General features: G+C 42.9%; 1 long non-coding RNA gene across 1 annotated transcript in view; it reads left to right on the top strand.

Moving 5' to 3' along the window:
- Positions 1 to 2615, top strand: part of LOC120406491 — a 36265-nt gene extending 33650 nt beyond the window's left edge. Inside the window, exon 4 of the long non-coding RNA XR_005599316.1 lies at positions 1422 to 2615. This is a non-coding gene — a long non-coding RNA (uncharacterized LOC120406491). The remainder of the gene's footprint in view (positions 1 to 1421) is intronic.
- The last annotated feature ends 14854 nt before the right edge of the window (positions 2616 to 17469 follow it).

Raw genomic sequence — 17469 nt, forward strand, 5'->3', positions numbered from 1 at the left:
AGCTGCTTCTATCATTTTTTTTCAAGAGCTGGCCATGTATAGCTTTCTGTACAGTGTCACTCACTCTTATCTGGTCTGGACGGATCATTCCTTCCAAGGTGCAACACCAGGACTTACATTCCCTGGTTCCCTCAGAGATCTCTTTAAAGGGCATTATTACCTATCTGTACCCACTCATTTATCTTTTCAAACATTCTGCAACTTGCAAGTCATCTTGTTGTGGGGAGATAATACACCTCTACCCTGATATAACGCTGTCCTTGGGAGCCAAAAAATCTTACCATGTTATAGGTGAAACTGCGTTATATTGAACTTGCTTTGATCTGCCGAAGCGCGCAGCTCCGCCCCACCCCGAGCACTGCTTTACCGCGTTATATCCGAATTCGTGTTATATCGGGTTGTGTTTTATCGGGGTAGAGGTGTATAAGCATTGTATGTCCTTAGGTGTGTCATTCCATTAAAAAAAGCAAGGGATCACTTGAAAAATAAAGTGTTACATTCCTCAAGTATGCCATAACATGCTTTAAAATAATTAAAAACCAAACATTGCTTAGGGTACACCTTAGAATGGGCCAGGATCATGTTATTGTTTGTATTATTGTAGCACCTAAGATCCCCGGTCATGTAGCCCACTGAGTAAGGTGCTGCACAAACACTGAAAAAAGATGGTCCAGGCCCAAAGAGCCGACAATCTAATTATAAGTTCACTGTGGGTAGCAACTTACACCACAAAGCTTCAATGGGACAAGGTACAGTTTATTACGGCAGGGGTATCAGATTCTGGCTCTAAATTAGGATACCTGTGCAATTTTTTTCATCTGAAATTTTTTTCTCAAAGATTAGAAAGAGGTTTTCTTTTCAACTCTTGGTGAAGATAACAGACCCACACAACATTTAAATAAGTGATATTCACATAGGTTGTTTTTAGAAATATATGATTTTTTGAAAGCCACTTCGTCAACAGATTCTAGTTTGTAAATGCCATTAGCAGTAAAGCATACGCAGGGAGAAATGACTATGCTAAAAAAAATAAGGTAGCTAAAATCCACTAAAAGCTCTGTGGGGAAATTAAACTCCACACCTATGGAGAACTAAGTTCTTTTATTGAGAATTAACATTCATATTTAATTTAGATTTCATGATACAATGGTTGAAATACTGGATACACACACTGATGTCAAGGGGGCCAGTATTTCACTCAGTGTTTCTATACTAAATGTTATACCAGTAGCTTAGTAAAATAGATGTGTTCAAATTTAACCACTAGGGCCAGATCTTCAGCTGATGTAAACTGGCATAGCTCCAGTGGGGTCAATGGAGCTACAACAATTTACATTAGTTTAGGATGTGGTCCAATGACTCTAGGGCATATTTGCTAACCTTCAATATTTTAAGGGAGCTCTTCTTATCTCTTTGCACAGATATTGAAATTTACCACTGGAATAATACAATTTGGAACCATTTTTTGCTATTCACATTGATTGAACATAAGGCTATACTATTCTTCATATCAGCAAGTACCAAATGTAGGTTAAATTTCTATCTTAAGATGAGAGTATATGTGATCCATTGACTTCAACAGAAGCTCCATACATGTATCCAAAGGTAGAATTGAGCCTTCATGGACCAAACTGTTGGACTTTGTCTGAAGTGTGACCATACAAAACATGCATTTCTTTATGCAAAGTCCCATTGTGTGTGGCTGCATATCTAACTACCTCGTTTGCACGTGAAAAGGCTCCCAGGCATATTTTCAACAATCTGAAGGCCTTGAAAGTTTGATGCTATGTCTTTGAAGCCCTTTATAATTTACCTAAAATCTTGAAACCGGAAAAAAAAACCTGCAAGAAAAAATGTGAACAATGGGAGGAAATAACTCCAACCACAAGAACTCCCAGAAACAGAAAAACAATCAGATGCAGCCAGGGAAACAAGTACTGGGAAGAAAAAGTCCGGCTGTCAGAAAGCCAGTCTGGTAGAGAAAAATCTTTGCAGAAACCAGCAGGTTGACAATACTATGGCACTGGTTGCAGTTCTCTTTTTGATACAAACTGTCTATAGTGTTGGCATGAAATTCAAAATTGCTTTTGTGCCTATGATTGTCTCACTGGACTGAATCAATCAATCACAGTTGCACAAAGAAGGGTTTCCTGTTCCAAGCTGTTCGCTCTGCTAGAAGCTGCCAAGCCATCATCTGAAAAATATTTTAAAATACAGAGAAAGTTGCATTCACTGCTCTCCCAGGATAATGGCATTTCCCACCCTATGCCACCTGCTACAGGACAATGGCTTACACACACACGCTGTTCCCAGACTTTCTGGGCTTGATCCTCAGCTGGCATGTATTGGCAAAGCTCCATTGACTGTATTATACAAGCTGATCGAAGTTAGCTGTATCTACCTTCACTTGAAGCTCTACAAACTGTTTCTCTTCTCCAGTATTGTGTTCATTTACTTCTATTGCGGAGGCAGTGGTATTGCCAACATTCTGATTGCAGAAAACCAAACACCCTTGCCCTGTCCCCTACCCTGCTCCTTCCCCAAGGCCCTGTCCCCCGCTAACTCCACCACTCCTCTCTCCATCACTCACTCGCTCATTTTTTCACTGGGCTGGGGCATGGAGTTAGGGTGTGGGCTCTGGGGCGGGTCCGGGGATGAGGGGTTTGGGTTGTAGGAGGGGCTTCAGGCTGGGGCCAAGGGGTTTGGAGTGTGGGAGGAGGCTCCAGGCTGGGGTAGGGGGTTGGGGTGCAGGGGGGAGGGCTCTGGCCGGGGGTTTAGGATCTGGGGTGGGGTTGGGGATGAGGGGTTTTGGGTGCAGGAGGGGCTCCAAGCTGGGGTCAAGGAGATTGGGATGGAAGAGGGGGTTTGGGATGTGGGCTCTGGGTGGTGCTGACCTCAGGTGGCTTTTGGGAAGCAGCAACATGTTCCTCTGGTTCTGCGCACCGCCCCTGCCTACAATACCGCCGCAGCTCCCATTGGCCACGATTCCCAGCCAATGGGAGCCTGCAGGCGGGGCAGCACGCAGGCGGGGCAGCACGCAGAGCCCTGCTGGCTGCCCCTCCATCTAGGAGCCACACATCCAGGAGCCGATTGGAACCGGGCAGGGAGCTTGCCAGCCCTGCTGCGCCTCCAACTGGATTTTTAATGGCCCGATCAGCAGTGCTGACCGGAGCTGCCAGGGTCCCTTTCCCACCAGGTGTTCTGTTTGAAATACCAGACACCTGGCAACCTTATGCTGGCTCACATCTAGCCAGCTATATTCAGGTTATTATGTGGACAGTGAATGAACAGCCAACATACCTTTTGGACCATAACCAATTGGGTTGGTAATCTCAATTTGATAACTACAGACAGAGGGCATTAGGAGACTGTAAAATAAATAATGACATAACCTTAATTATGGTCAAGATCAGTAGTACTGCCAGATTTAAGGATGAGCTGAAGTTTCCATTATAAAATCTGTTTTTGATGGTATATATAACTCAGCGATGGTTCAGACAAGCATCTGGCACGTAGCAGTCAACTAAATCATGATTTAGATAAAGGAAAAGATTTATCTGACCAGCTTTAGTTGAACAACAAATGAATTTTAAACATGAGCAGTGTGCAAGCATTTGGCACGGCATTGCCTTTTTGTACTTATTAAATAAATAACTTGTAAAAGGCCCCCTTCTTATCTTAAGTACATTAGATGTAGAACAGAAGAAACTTGACTGAAATCAATTGAATTAATATGGTGTAAAATGGTGTGAGTGAGACAAGAACGAGGCTGAATATTTTGTAACAGGTACCATTCTTCAGAAGCTTAGTTCTAAGTAGCTGCTACTATTCTTAAATTTCCTGTTCACTTTCCACAAAGAATGGTGGCAGTGAAATTTGCTTTCTCAAATGTTCACAAGAAGTGAACCCAAAAGAGGCAAAAGTAGGGCCCCGATTAAATTGTTTACAAATTCAAGTGTCTATTAGATTATTATTTTATTTTATTTTTGCAGTAACGGCAGGTCCGTTCACAACCATTATGGCCACTTTGCTTGGAATGTCTCTCATACAATAAGATCACTTCATCATTCTAGCATTCACACACTTCAGTTAGAGCTGTCTCTATCTGGCAAATTGAGAAGTTACACTACCCAATCACCATAGTGAACTGAGTGTCTAACCTAAGTAATTACTGTGGTCCCCACAGGTAATAATTTTTTGCTCCTAGTGACAGATCTGCACAGCTGTATGGTAACCAAGGTCATCTAAACAACTTAGCTTGTGGTTTAATATTGCAGGACAGGATAGAAAAACTTGTGTGAAGCTGATTCTAGTCAAAGTGCTTGAAGATCATTTTCTTGTATAAAACTCTGGAGTTCAACAATTGATTCCTTGTCAAAGTTCAAATCCCACTTCAAGAATTTATTTAACTTCTACTAACATAGGCTTGTGGGAAATAATGCAATACCATAGTGTGAACAATCAACTTTCCCTCCTGTTCTACGGGCCGTTATTTTCAGCATTATTTTTATAAGTGTATTAGTGAATTTATAGGACAAGACCTTACCATCATATTCTGATATTGGATCACTCATCAAGCCAAACAGAACAGCCTCCCAACCCCAGTTCCATTTGAGTCTGGATCATCTTATTCCGGTTCTCAAAAGCTAGTGCCCTTAGGAAAAATTCCTGCAAAATTTAGTGGCGATCAAACAAATACACTGCAATAGAAATGTAATAGGTTTCTTTAGAAATTGCTCTGAGAGACTGTAGACTTTAATACAAAATGATCTCTTTTTATATTAGTGCTGATTAGGAAAGTGTTCTCTGTTTTTAACACTTTATAGAATTGTTTTCCTTTTTAAAATCCCAAAATTTTAAGATTAATCAAAAAGCTTAATTTTGTCTGTCTTCAAATTTTGAAATTTCAAATTCAATAATTCAAATTTTAGTTTTTTTAACAAAGAAATTCATTACATTGCATTCTAGAATATTAATATAATTCTTTATTAAATTAACAGAATGCATCAAAAACCTATGAACAGTTTTCTATTAAGTTCTGGATCACTTATCCTTAAGGGTGATCCTGTTTATTTTCCCTGCTTGTCTTTAACAATCTTAATACACCTCAGAAAACTTTTGATTGCTTGCTTCTTTGATGGCAACTGATAACATCAAAGCATTCTGGGCTCTTAGCTCTGCTTCAGGAAGGCAGGCAACAAATTGCTCAGGAATTCTGGAATTATTATTGATGCTGTGAGGCAAACACAGGCTGTGGGTCAACTTCCTCTTACTCCGTTGGCAATTAGACTCCTGTTGTTACATTCTGTTATGTGTTCCTTGACTACTAACCCACTCCCTCTTGAAATCATTTTCTGAATGAATAGTACATATGAAACTTAGCTTAAGCAGCATTTTTTTTTACATCTTGAAACTGGCAAATATTACATCTTGAAACTGTTTATGGCATTCTGTGGATTTTGCAATGGCTATTTCATAAATAGAAGCAGGGTTTGTCACACAGCTGTAACAGCCCCTGTTTGCTGAAAGTATAATATCTCTATTCTGAAGACATTGCTTACATTACAAAATTTAAACAATTTGAATCAATTTTAGTCTTGGGATCTATAATGTACTTAATGGGAGCCATGTCTGTGCATCCAAAGCAGAATTTGCCCCTCTAATAAAACTTTGAATTATAGAAACACATGCATCGAAATGGTACCGAATTGTCCTTAGAAACATGGAGTGAAATCTGGGCCCTATTAAAGTACATGTGAGTTTTGCTGTTAACTTCAGGCAAGGTGTGCTTGGGGTACAGTAGCACCGCTGGCTTGAAGTGGGTTTCCATCATATACAGGGCTTACAGTTTTGTTCAATAGCTTTCAGCATTCCCCCAAAAAAGTTATTAAAACACCACTGACTTCAGGGGAGCCAGAATGTCATCTTACAAATATCTTTGGCATATCAAGGTTCATACTACTTTGATTGCATTACATAAAACTACAAAACAGTCACACTGTGCACTTAATGGAACTTGCAAGATTTCCCCTTTCAAAGTGTGTAAATAAGCCACAACCTATGTGATACTGTAGATTGCAGGAAGAAATTTCATTCTGTTTAAATATGTTTCTGCCATTCGATCTTGCAGATTATTGATAAATGTCATCAGTAACATCCAGGCATTCTGTTGTTCATACACTGAAAGAACAATGGAACAGCAAGCTGAGTATCTAGGGTGAAAAGCGAATCTATGCACTTGGTCAGTGTTTGTCTTTGCATTCCCAATTAACTTTGAGAGAGCCTTGTTTACACTGTCACTTTGCCTTCAACCAGTTGTGTTTGTTGTCCTAAATTTAACAGATTTTGAATTTGTGTAGTAATTCACTCTGGAGATATTGTAAAGCACTTCACCCCTTAAATACTGACAAGTTTAACTTATTTGTCGTCTTGATTTTTGAATTAAGTGTTCTCTTTAGCTAGCCTCAAGGTTTGGTTTTGTTTGGTGGTGGGTTGGTTTTTTTAGTCGCTTTTATTTGACTAAATTACTGTGATCTTTGAAATAGAAAGTTGAATCAAATGAGGAGCCACTAGAAGCCTTTATGTATAATTGCTGTAGTCTTTAGCTTTGAGTCCAAAGTCTATACCAAATACAAACGCATGATGGTGGAGTATGTAACTCACTGCCTCTTAACGTGAACGTAAAAAAGGACTGTAGTTAAGGTCACACTATGGAATTCAGAAGTAGCAAAAAAAAATATGTAGTAAAAAGTAAAAGATGTTTTCTGTCCATGTCTAACCACTCTTTCCTGAAGCTGTTCACAATCAGTTCCATAGTTGTTTAATCCAGAGCAGGATTTAAGCCGATTTTGTGAGGTAACACTGATCAGCACAAGCATTGTTACTTAGTTTGCAAGATAAAAGACCTACATGGCCTTTGATCATTCAGGAATCTGAATAAGAAATGTCACCCTTGTGGTTTCTATGACAGAGTCCTCTCAGTTCTTTCATGAAAGACAGTGAATAAACTGTCTTCAGCATTACACACTTGGGTACAATGACTCAGCTGAGTGGATCAGAAATATCTGACTGTAATTTAAACATGCATTGAGCATAGCTGCTCTAGAACAGGGATCAGTACAGGTCAAGTGATTTCCTTACTTACAACTCTATGACCTTATTGAAATCAGTGAAACAATATGCATGTAGCTGAATGTGACCCCAAATGTCTGTCTGTCTTAGGCCTGGTCTACACTAGGACTTTAATTCAAATTTAGCAGCGTTAATTCGAATTAACCGCGCACCCGTCCACACCAGGAAGCCATTTAATTCGACCTAGAGGGCTCTTTAGTTCGAATTCGGTACTCCACCCCGACGAGGGGAGTAGCGCTAAATTCGACATGGCTATGTCGAATTAGGCTAGGTGAGGATGCAAATCGAACTTAGTAGCTCCGGGAGCTATCCCACACTGCACCACTCTGTTGACGCTCTGGACAGCAGTCCGAGCTTGGATGCTCTGACCAGCCACACAGGAAAAGTCCCGGGAAAATTTGAATTCCTTTTCCTGTCTGGACAGTTAGAATCTCATTTCGTGGTTGGACATCGGGGCGAGCTCAGCAGCACCGGCAGCAATGCAGAGCTCTCCAGCAGAGGAGTTCATGTAATCTCTGAATAGAAAGAGGGACCCAGCATAGACTGACCGGGAACTCTTGGATCTGATCGGTGTGTGGGGCGAGGAGTTCAGCTGAGCTGCGCTCCAAAAAACGGAATACAAAGACCTACGAGAAGGTCTCCAAAGCCATGAGAGATAGAGGATACAGCTGGGATGCAACGCAGCGCCGCGTAAAAATCAAGGACCCCAGACAAGGCTACCAAAAAATCAAAGCGGCAAACGGACGCTACGGAGCCTGCCACCACTGCCCCACCAGTGACCATGGACTCTGACGATGGGACAGTGTCGACAGCCAGTTCCTCGGCGATGTTCGCGGACGGGGAAGATGAGGAAGGGTTTGTGGAGGACGAGGCAGGCGACAGCGCTTACAACGCTGGTTTCCCCGACAGCCAGGATCTCTTCATCACCGTCACAGAGATCCCCTACCAACCCTCCCCAGCCATTAACCCGGATCCTGAATCAGGGGAAGGAGCAGTTGGTAAGTGCTTTAACCATGTAAACTTTTATTCTTAATATAACAGGAATCTGAAGTATGTGAAAAGGAGGTCTCTCTATATATGGGGATAGAACAGGAATCCTCCTGGGAGATCTCCACGAAGCTCTCCTGGAGGTAATCGAAAAGCCTCCGCAGGAGGTTCCTGGGGAGAGCTGCCTTATTGGGGGCTCTGTGGTAGCACACTTTTCTGCGCGAGGCTTTCATGAGGTACTCAGGGAGCATTGCCTCCCCGAGCACGGCTGCATAGGGCCCTGGTTTGTGCTGGCTTTCACGCAGCATGCGCTCTCTATCTCCTTCAGTGACCGTCCTCAGGGTGATCTCGCTCGGCGACTCCTGCATCTAATTAGGGGAATTACTGTAATGTTACACCTGGTCCAAAGTATTTTTAAAAAATCTCCGGACAGACGGCATAGCAGAGACTCAGCACGCTGCTGTGTGACAAGCGTAATGGAAGGCCAAAGAATCAAATGGACGCTCATGGAGGGAGGGGGGACTGAGGACGCAAGCATCCTGCTGTCTCCGAAAAGCATTTGCATTCTTGGCTGAGCTCCAAATGCTTCTAGGGTCAAACACAGTGTCCGCGGTGGGTCAGGGCATAGCTCGGCAATTTACGCACCCCCCCCCCCAGAAGTGAAAGGGAAAACAATCCTCTGTTGACTCTTTTACATGTCACCGTATCTTTACTGAATGCTGCAGATAGATGCGATGCTGCAGCACTCAACACCAACATCCTTGCTCCCACCTCCCCCGCTATGGGTGGCTGATGGTGCAATATGACTGGTATCCGTCCTCATCATCATGAGCTTTTTGGCACATGGTGCAGTGCAAAAGGACTGGTAACCATGCCGACTAGCATCTGTCAGGTCCCCCAATGTCAGGTGCACCTAATTTTTCATGGTAGATGGTGCAGTATGGTTGATAACCGTCTTCATCATAGCAACAGGGGGCTGAGCTTCATCAGCCCCCACCCTTCATGTGTAAAGAAAAGATTCAATTGCCCCTGGACTAGCAGCAGGATGCTGGGCTCCTCTCCTCCACACTCCTTAATGTCCTATCTGGACTATCATAGCAACTGGAGGCTGCCTTCCACTCATTTCTCACTAACAAGTCACTGTGTCTTATTCCTGCATTCTTTATTACTTCATCACAGAAGTGGGGGGACAATGCCACAGGAAGGCTGGGGGAAGACTGGAATGAACAGGTGGGGTTGTTGCAGGAGCACCCCCTGTGAATAGCATACAGCTCATAATCTATGCAGGATCTGACACAGAGCAGCTGTGCTCTCTGGTTCTCTGATACAGTGGTTCTCTAGTACACTTGCCCATATTCTAGGCAGGACTGATTCTATTTTTAGATACCAAAAAGGAGGGATTGACTCAGGGAGTCATTCCCAATTTTGGCTTTTGTGCCCTGGCTAAGAGCAGCCAGGGGCACTTATGACAGCAGCAAATGGTGCAGTGCAAAAGGACTGGTAACCATGACCATCTTATTACCAATTTATGGTATGGTAGATGGTACAGTATGGCTGGTAACCATCTCTGCTGCCATGCAAAAGCAAAAGCATGCTGCTGTGTAGCGCTGCTGGACCGCCTCTGTCAGCAGCATCTAGTACACATACGGTGACAGGCACAAAAGGCAAAACAGGCTCCATGGTTTCCACGCTGTGGCGTCTGCCAGGGCAATCCAGGGAAAACGGGCTTGAAATGATTGTCTGCTGTAGCTTTCCCGGAGGAAGGGATGACTGACGACATTTACCCAGAACCACCCGCGTAAATGGTTTTTGCCCCATCAGGCACTGGGATCTCAACCCAGAATTCACAGAGACAGACTAGACTGTGTTCATTGTTCGCAAAAATGTATCTTTGCAAGGAATTCACTCCCTTTTTCCCATCACACAGTTTCGACTGTCTCCAGACCTGCCACAGCATCCCCCTCACAGAGGCTGGCAAAGATTAGGCGGCGAAAGAAAAAGACACGAGACGAGATGTTCGCTGAACTTATGGGGTGCTCCCGAGACGAGGCGGACCAGCAGAGCCAGTGGTACAGAGACCCTCTCTCTGTACCAGCGCTCACACAGCGAACGGGAGGAGAGGTGGCGTGAGGAAGACAAGCAGGCGACTCAAACGCTGCTTTGACTAATGAGGGAGCAAACGGACATGCTCCGGCGCCTTGTGCATGTTCTGAAGGACCGCAGGCAGGAGGACAGAGCCCCCCTGCAGTGTATCTGCAACCACCCTCCCCCGCCACAAAGTCCCATACCCCCCTCACCCAAAATAACCAGAAGGAGGGGCGCCAAAGGCCGTGAAAACTGTCACTGCACCCCAGCAGAGTGCTCAAGTACCCAAAAGCTCTCATACCCTAAATTTTGAGAAGTCCTTTCCTTCCCGCCTCACCCAAGCCCCCATCCCAGTTTCATCCCCTAACTGTCTAGTTGATAATAAAAAATACTTTTCTGTTAATTACTGTTTCTGTCATGTCCTTTTAGAGGAGACTGTGTTTGAAGGGGGGGAAGGGGGTTGGTAATTGGACAGGACAATCACCTTTACCAGGGTACAGACATGGGGGCAGGATCAGCTGCAGGTCACACACACACTGCAGTCAGTAGGCACCCTGGTCGGTATGGGAGGTGGTTTGCAAGTTCTGTGTGGGTGCGGGGGTAAGTGACTTTGTAGCGGGGGAGGGGGGTTACAGATCTCATGCAACGGTCCCTGTCCTGGACCACAGAGCCACGCAGCAGAGGAATCTGTATCCGTCCTCCCCCGCCAAAAGGCCACATAGCCCCCGCACACAGAGTCCCAAAAAGGAGGGATGGCAGGCTCCGTTGAAACATCCAGTCCGGCACTGCAGACCGCTCTGGGAGCAGGAGCCTGTCATTCCTCGAGTTTACAGGCGGTCTTTACATCACTGCACACCCTACCCAGCACAGTCCGTGTCCCAGTTTCAACCCTGTAACGCAACGTCATCAATAAAGAAACCTTTGTAAAGTTACAGTGGAACATGTATTTTATTTTTAAACGTGTGTTGGAAGTTGGGGAAGCGGGGAATGTAACTGCAGATGCTAGTCAACAGTAACTTGGTAAAAAACAGGGGCAGGTTCAGCTTCTCTGTAAAGAAACTGAACAGTCACAGGTCACGCTGCTCACTGCTCGCTGGTACTGAAGAGTTCCTTGTCGCTGTGCAAGGCGCCTGCACAGAGCTTCACGAGCCAGGGCATTAGCGGGTAGGCTGGGTCCCCGATGATCACTATAGGCATCTGCACATCCCCAAGACTTATTTTGTGGTCCGGGAAGAAACTACCTTCCTGCAGGCATCTAAACAGACCAGAGTTCCTGAAAACACGCACGTCATGAACTTTGCCTGGCCACCCGACGTTGATGGTAAAACGTCCCCCATGGTCCACCAGTGCTCGCAACACCATTGAAAAGTAGCCCTATTTCTCAGCAGCTGACTGTGGAAGAGGTGGACGATAAGGTGCGAGGAGTTGACAACGGCCATAACTGCAGCGGGATCCGTGCTCAAAGTGCTGTGGCGCCTGCGCTGTCACTGAGCAGAAAAGTGCACGAACAGATTGCCCGCGTGCGCTTTCAGGGAGGGAGGGCGTGATTGACGGTTCAATGATGACAGTTACCCAAAACCACCCTCGACACATTTCCCCCCCTCCAGCATGCATTGGGGGGAAATCCCAGAATTCCAATGGGCAGCGGGGAGTGCGGGAACTGAGGGATAGCTTCCCACAGTGCACCGCTTCCAAAGTCGACGCTGGCCCCGTTACTGTGGACTCACACAGTCGAACTAGTGTATTTAGTGTGGATACACAACTTCGACTTCATAAGGTCGATTCCACAAATTCGAATTAAGTTGATTCGAAATAGTCTTGTAGTGTAGACATACCCTTAGTCTCACACACAACTGTTCATGCAAACTTGAAATGTGGCCTTTTATGTCTGTGTTCTCTTAGGGTACAACATATCTCACAGTTACTGTAGCTCATGTAGTATTCTGTGTTCATGTACTCCTTCTGCCAGGTGATGTCAGCAGCAACAAAGGCAGGGTCCAAAGAGGTAGGGGTCCCTTTTAAAACTAACAAACACTACCAGCATGAAGCACAACCCTGAATTTTTGGAATCACTAGATACCTTCCCCATGCACACTTAATAGACAATATTTCCCCAAATGAAAAACATGGATTCTATGTACGAAACAAGGACAGGAAAGATCACACAGGACTGGAAAAGGGCAAATATATATATATATATATATATTTGCCCTTTTCCAGTCCTGTGTGATCTTTAGTGTCCTTGTTTCGTTCATAGAATCCATGTTTTTCATATATATATATATATATATTAGATATGTAGTATATGTGAGATATGTAGTATAAAACACATTAGTTATGTTTATATATATATATAAACATAACTAATGTGTTATATACTACATATGCCATGTAACATAATCTCTGTAAAGGTTATGATCTCTTGAATCTATTCATCCTATTTGTATGCATGTATCATTTTTGTATTCGAAGTTATGAATATTGGCTGCATACTTGTTTGAGTCTAAGTAGGTTGTAGTGAAGCAGTTGGTCAGCTTCCTGAGAAAAGACTATTCTCAGTAAGTGCCCAGTCTGGAAACACTTAAGCCAACAATGAACTTGGAGACACCAATCCACATCTGGGCTTTCCCAGGAATGTGGCTTGGCTGGTAAGGAACTCGGTCATGCATGGACATGTGGCTTGCTCAGGTGACTCCAAAACTCCATCTTGGAGCTGGACTTTGCATAGGAGAGGGGAGGGGGTCTCCACCCACAAAAAGAAAGTATATTTAAGCCCATGGGAGACCCCTCCATTTGGTCTTCCTGTATAAGCTTTATACAAGCCTTGTGGAGAAAGGGAAGCAGTAGATGTGGTATATCTCAACTTTAGTAAGACTTTTGATACTGTCTCATAGGACCTTCTCATAAACAAACTTTGGAAATACAGCCTAGATGAACCTACTAGATGGATAGACAACTGGTTGGAAAAATGTACTCATAGGATAGTTATCAATGGGTCACAGTCAAACTGGAAGGGCATATTGAGTAGGGATCCTGTAGGGATCTGCTCTGGGTTTGGCTTTTTTCAATATCTGCATCAATTATTTAGCTAATGGCACATAGAGTACACTTAGAAAGTTTGCAGATGATACCAAGCTGGGAGAGGTTATAAAGAGTTTCGGAGGATAGGATTAGAATTCAAAATGATCTTGACAAATTGGAGAAATGGTCTGAAATAAATAGGATTAAATTTAGTAAGGACAAAGGCAAAGTATTATATTTAGGAAGGAATAATCAATTGCACAAATACAAAATGGGAAATGACTTTTAGGAAGGAGTTCTTCAGAAAAGGATCTGGGGCTTATAGTAGATCATAAACTAAATAAGAGTCAACAGTGTAATACTGTTGGAAAACAAGTGAACATCATTCTGGGACATATTAGCAGAAATGTTGTAAGCAAGACACAAGAAGTTATTCTTCCACTCTACTCAGCACTGATTAAGCCTCAGCTGGAGTACTGTGTTCAGTTCTGGGCACCACAGTTGGGGAAAGATAGACGAATTGGAGAAAATCCAGAGGAGAGCAACAAAAATGATTAAAGGTCTAGACCAGTGGTTCCCAAATTTGTTCCTCCGCTTGTGCAGGGAAAGCCCCTGGCGGGCCGGGCTGGTTTCTGTACCTGCTGCGTCCACAGGTCCGGCCAATTGCGGTTCCCACTGGCCATGGTTTGCTGCTCCGGGCCAATGGGAGCTGCTGGAAGCGGTGGCTCGGCCTGCGCCATTTCCCGCAGCCCACAATGAACTAGAGCAGCAAACCGTGGGCACTGGGAACCGTGATCGGCTGAACATGCGGATGTGGCAGGTAAACAAACCAGCCCGGCCCACCAGGGGCTTTCCCTGCACAAGCGGCGGAATAAATTTGGGAATCACTGGTCTAGAAAATATGACCTACAAGGAAAGGATTTAAAAAAAAACAACAACCCTGGATTTGTTTTAATCTGGAGAAGGGAAGACTAAGGGGGGGACATTATAACATTCTTCAAGTGCATAAAAGGTAGTTATAAAGAGGAGGGTGATACTTTTTTTTTTCTCCTTAACCACTGAGGACAGGACAAAAAGTAAGGGGCTTAAATTGCAGCAAGGGAGATTTAAGTTAGATATTAGGAAAAACTTCCTAATTGTCAGGGTAATTAAGCACTGGAACAAATTATCTAGGGAGGCTGTGGAATCTCCATCACTGGAGGTTTTTAAGAGTAGGTTAGACAAACTCCTGTGAGGGATGGTCTAGATAACACTTATTCCTTCCTCACTGCAGGGGACCAGTAGCGCAGTTGCAGGGCAGGGGGGGAGAGGGAACAGGGGGAGCGGCCACTCCCACTGAGCAAAAAAGTGGTGCCTTTTTAATTTTTACTCACTCAGCAGCGCTCCAGGTCTTCGGCGGCACTTCGGCACCACTTCGGCGCCTTTTTTTATGTGTTCGCGTCCCCTGCTGCTAAAACCTGGCTTCGCCACTGCAGGGGACTGGACTAGATGACCTATAGCGGTCCCTTCCAGTCCTACATTTCTATGATTGTAGTTTCACAGAAACATGTAACAATATGCAAAAATATGAGTTTTGCAGACACAGCTGCATAAGTGTGTAAACATCTGCATATTTTGTACATGCCATTGTCTTTTTTTGCCTGCATTCACAGAGGACTCGATTGTCAGAGCTCTAGTCACCCAGGGACTAAGGCCCTACTTATCCCACCGCTTGGCCAAGCACAGGCTGTGATTCTAGCATAGCTGATAGTCCAAGCTACTCCCCTGATTCTCCGGCTGTGAACAAATGGAGAAGAAGGGAGCAGAAGGAGCCAGAGAATGGAAGGTTCTCTAACTGTATGTTCTCCAATAGCTGGCCAGAGTAACTGGCAGGGCACACTGAGGGAGTAAATTGCTCCATGACAAAGGATGAAGTAGTTTATTCCCCTCCAGAGCTAGAGGGGATCAGGGCAAGGAATTGTGACTGACTCACAATTCATTTTTTTGACCTCCCTCTGGGGCAATGAAGCTACACACCACTGTTGATTTAGGGCGGACTTTAAAGTTAAAGTATAGCCAGTATATTGTAGGCAAAGCATGGGTGCCTATTTCTGAGAAATGGTATGTGTATGTCAGCTAGTAGTAACTATTGTTTTATTGTTATACGGCTATACAATCAATCACTTGTATTGTAGCCTCAAATGGGTAGCTCGTTGGGATGCCCATGCTGAATTCTGATCAGTTTAAAACTTTAAAGTTATTATACATTTGCAAAAATTCCTTTTCTTTCAAACCCTCTCCAGCTTCTTGTTCAATCCTTCATATTCATATATGAAAGATTATATCTATTTCATTACTTCATTACCATACTGGTCTTATTGTATCACTTTAATCAGTGTGCTTGTCAGGTGCTAATTAAAAAAAAAAACGGACTCCTACACAGTTACATTTCTTTTAGCTGTGAGCCGCCAGGCCAGGAACTAATTTGTTTTACTGCGTTCCCTTCTACTTTTGTTCATTACAGGAACTGAACCCTCCCTATTTACTCTTAGTGTGATTTTCATGTCTTGCATATTTGTTAATAGTAGTCCTCTCAGAGTACTGAGATGATTTAATGTCAACTTTTAATGTAGTCTGTGAATATGCCAAAGCATTGTGTGGGTTGTATGAAGTTCGTACATGACACTTTTATTTTGCTGAACCTGTCATTGTTTGAATAGCAGTTTATTGGTACATACACCGTATAGGGAAAACATCTCTTTGTATTGATGTTTTTTGTTGCTGTCAAGAGTACTTAGTCTTGCGATACTACTTTTCTTGCTGTTAGTCTTTCTGAAATTATATCAAATGCAATAGAACTCAAAAATAGTATTTCAGTCTTATTGTTGAGTAATATCCCTAAACTTAAGTTTCAAGCACCTTAATACATTTTCCTAGGAAAGCCAGAGGCATGAGAGGTTTATTACTTCACTGTACCTTATCAATCTAGCATTCAGTGGGCACGTTAGGAATATGAGTCAGCACAATAAACTGAAGCAAAACCAATTGTGACTCCATAAACAACCTTCTTAATCAGTGTTTATTGCTTTAAAATGCAGATTATAAACTTATTGGGCAGATTTAAGTGATGTAAATCAGATCTGATCATGTGTCTGTCTATAGCTAGCTGCATGTCCGAAATTATTAGGCTAACATTTTCAAGCCTGGCTGCCTAATGTTATACACAGCTAAACAACTGGCCTGATTTTTTCAAAGGTGCTGAGCAACTAGAGCACCCACTGGAAAAATCTTCCTGAAAATCAGGTGGTTATTTAGGAGAGGATTTAGGTTCCTAAATTTAAGTAATGACTTTTGAAAATATTCCCCTCAGTATCCATAAGGAAGTGAGTTTAATAAAAGCTATGCCTATCTCTGCATATAAGGTGTGTTTTCTACTTTGACTCTTGCATTCTTTAATATCCATTTTGAGACTATATTCTTGACCAGCTGATTTTTTTCCCCCTCTGGATAAATATAACTGCATTTACCATTTAAGATTTGTGCTTGCCACAAGGGTGAACATGAAGTTATATTCACTATTTCATCTTCTGTACCAAGTTTCTGTATTGGTTATTTCCATAGTCCTGTGGGGTTTTCTTTCTTTCTTTCTTTCTTTCTTTCTTTGTTTCTTTCTTTCTTTTTAATACTTCGGCTCTATTTTGAGGGAAAAGACCAATAGCCACATTTACTGCTGATGTAAACAGGCACAACAAATTTGATCAACAGTGAATTTCGCTTGGCTTTTAGCTTTGTGACATATTTCTACAGACACATTCTTATCTAAAAAATTATTTTTTTTCTCCCTCAATAAGCTATTGATGTACAGTACATGTATTTTGTCTTGATTTATTCCATCTGGTTTCTGTTTAATTTGCTCAATTATTAAGGTATGGTGAATAATCTATGAGGATGATTTTCTTATGTTTTGTGAGTTACCTCAGTTTTCTTCATTATAGTTCTTGGCTTTCATCCATTCTCTCCTCTCAAGACTTGTAGATTAGATAAGATACATATATCACATATAAAGATTAGAGGCATCTCAAATCCTCTTCTTTTCAACCCCAGTTTCTAGATGATATTTTAAACTTCTATGAGGATGTTTTTGCCTATTTTGAAACAATACAAAAGTTTCTTAAATGCAACATATATACATAATTTACAAAGCCTGATTATTGGTTTCAGAGTTCTGTTCACTAACTGTATTCATTGCTGAGCTATGTAGCTAGA

This window comes from Mauremys reevesii, linkage group 5 (genome assembly GCF_016161935.1).
Source record: "Mauremys reevesii isolate NIE-2019 linkage group 5, ASM1616193v1, whole genome shotgun sequence".
NCBI classification, from domain to species: domain Eukaryota; kingdom Metazoa; phylum Chordata; order Testudines; family Geoemydidae; genus Mauremys; species Mauremys reevesii.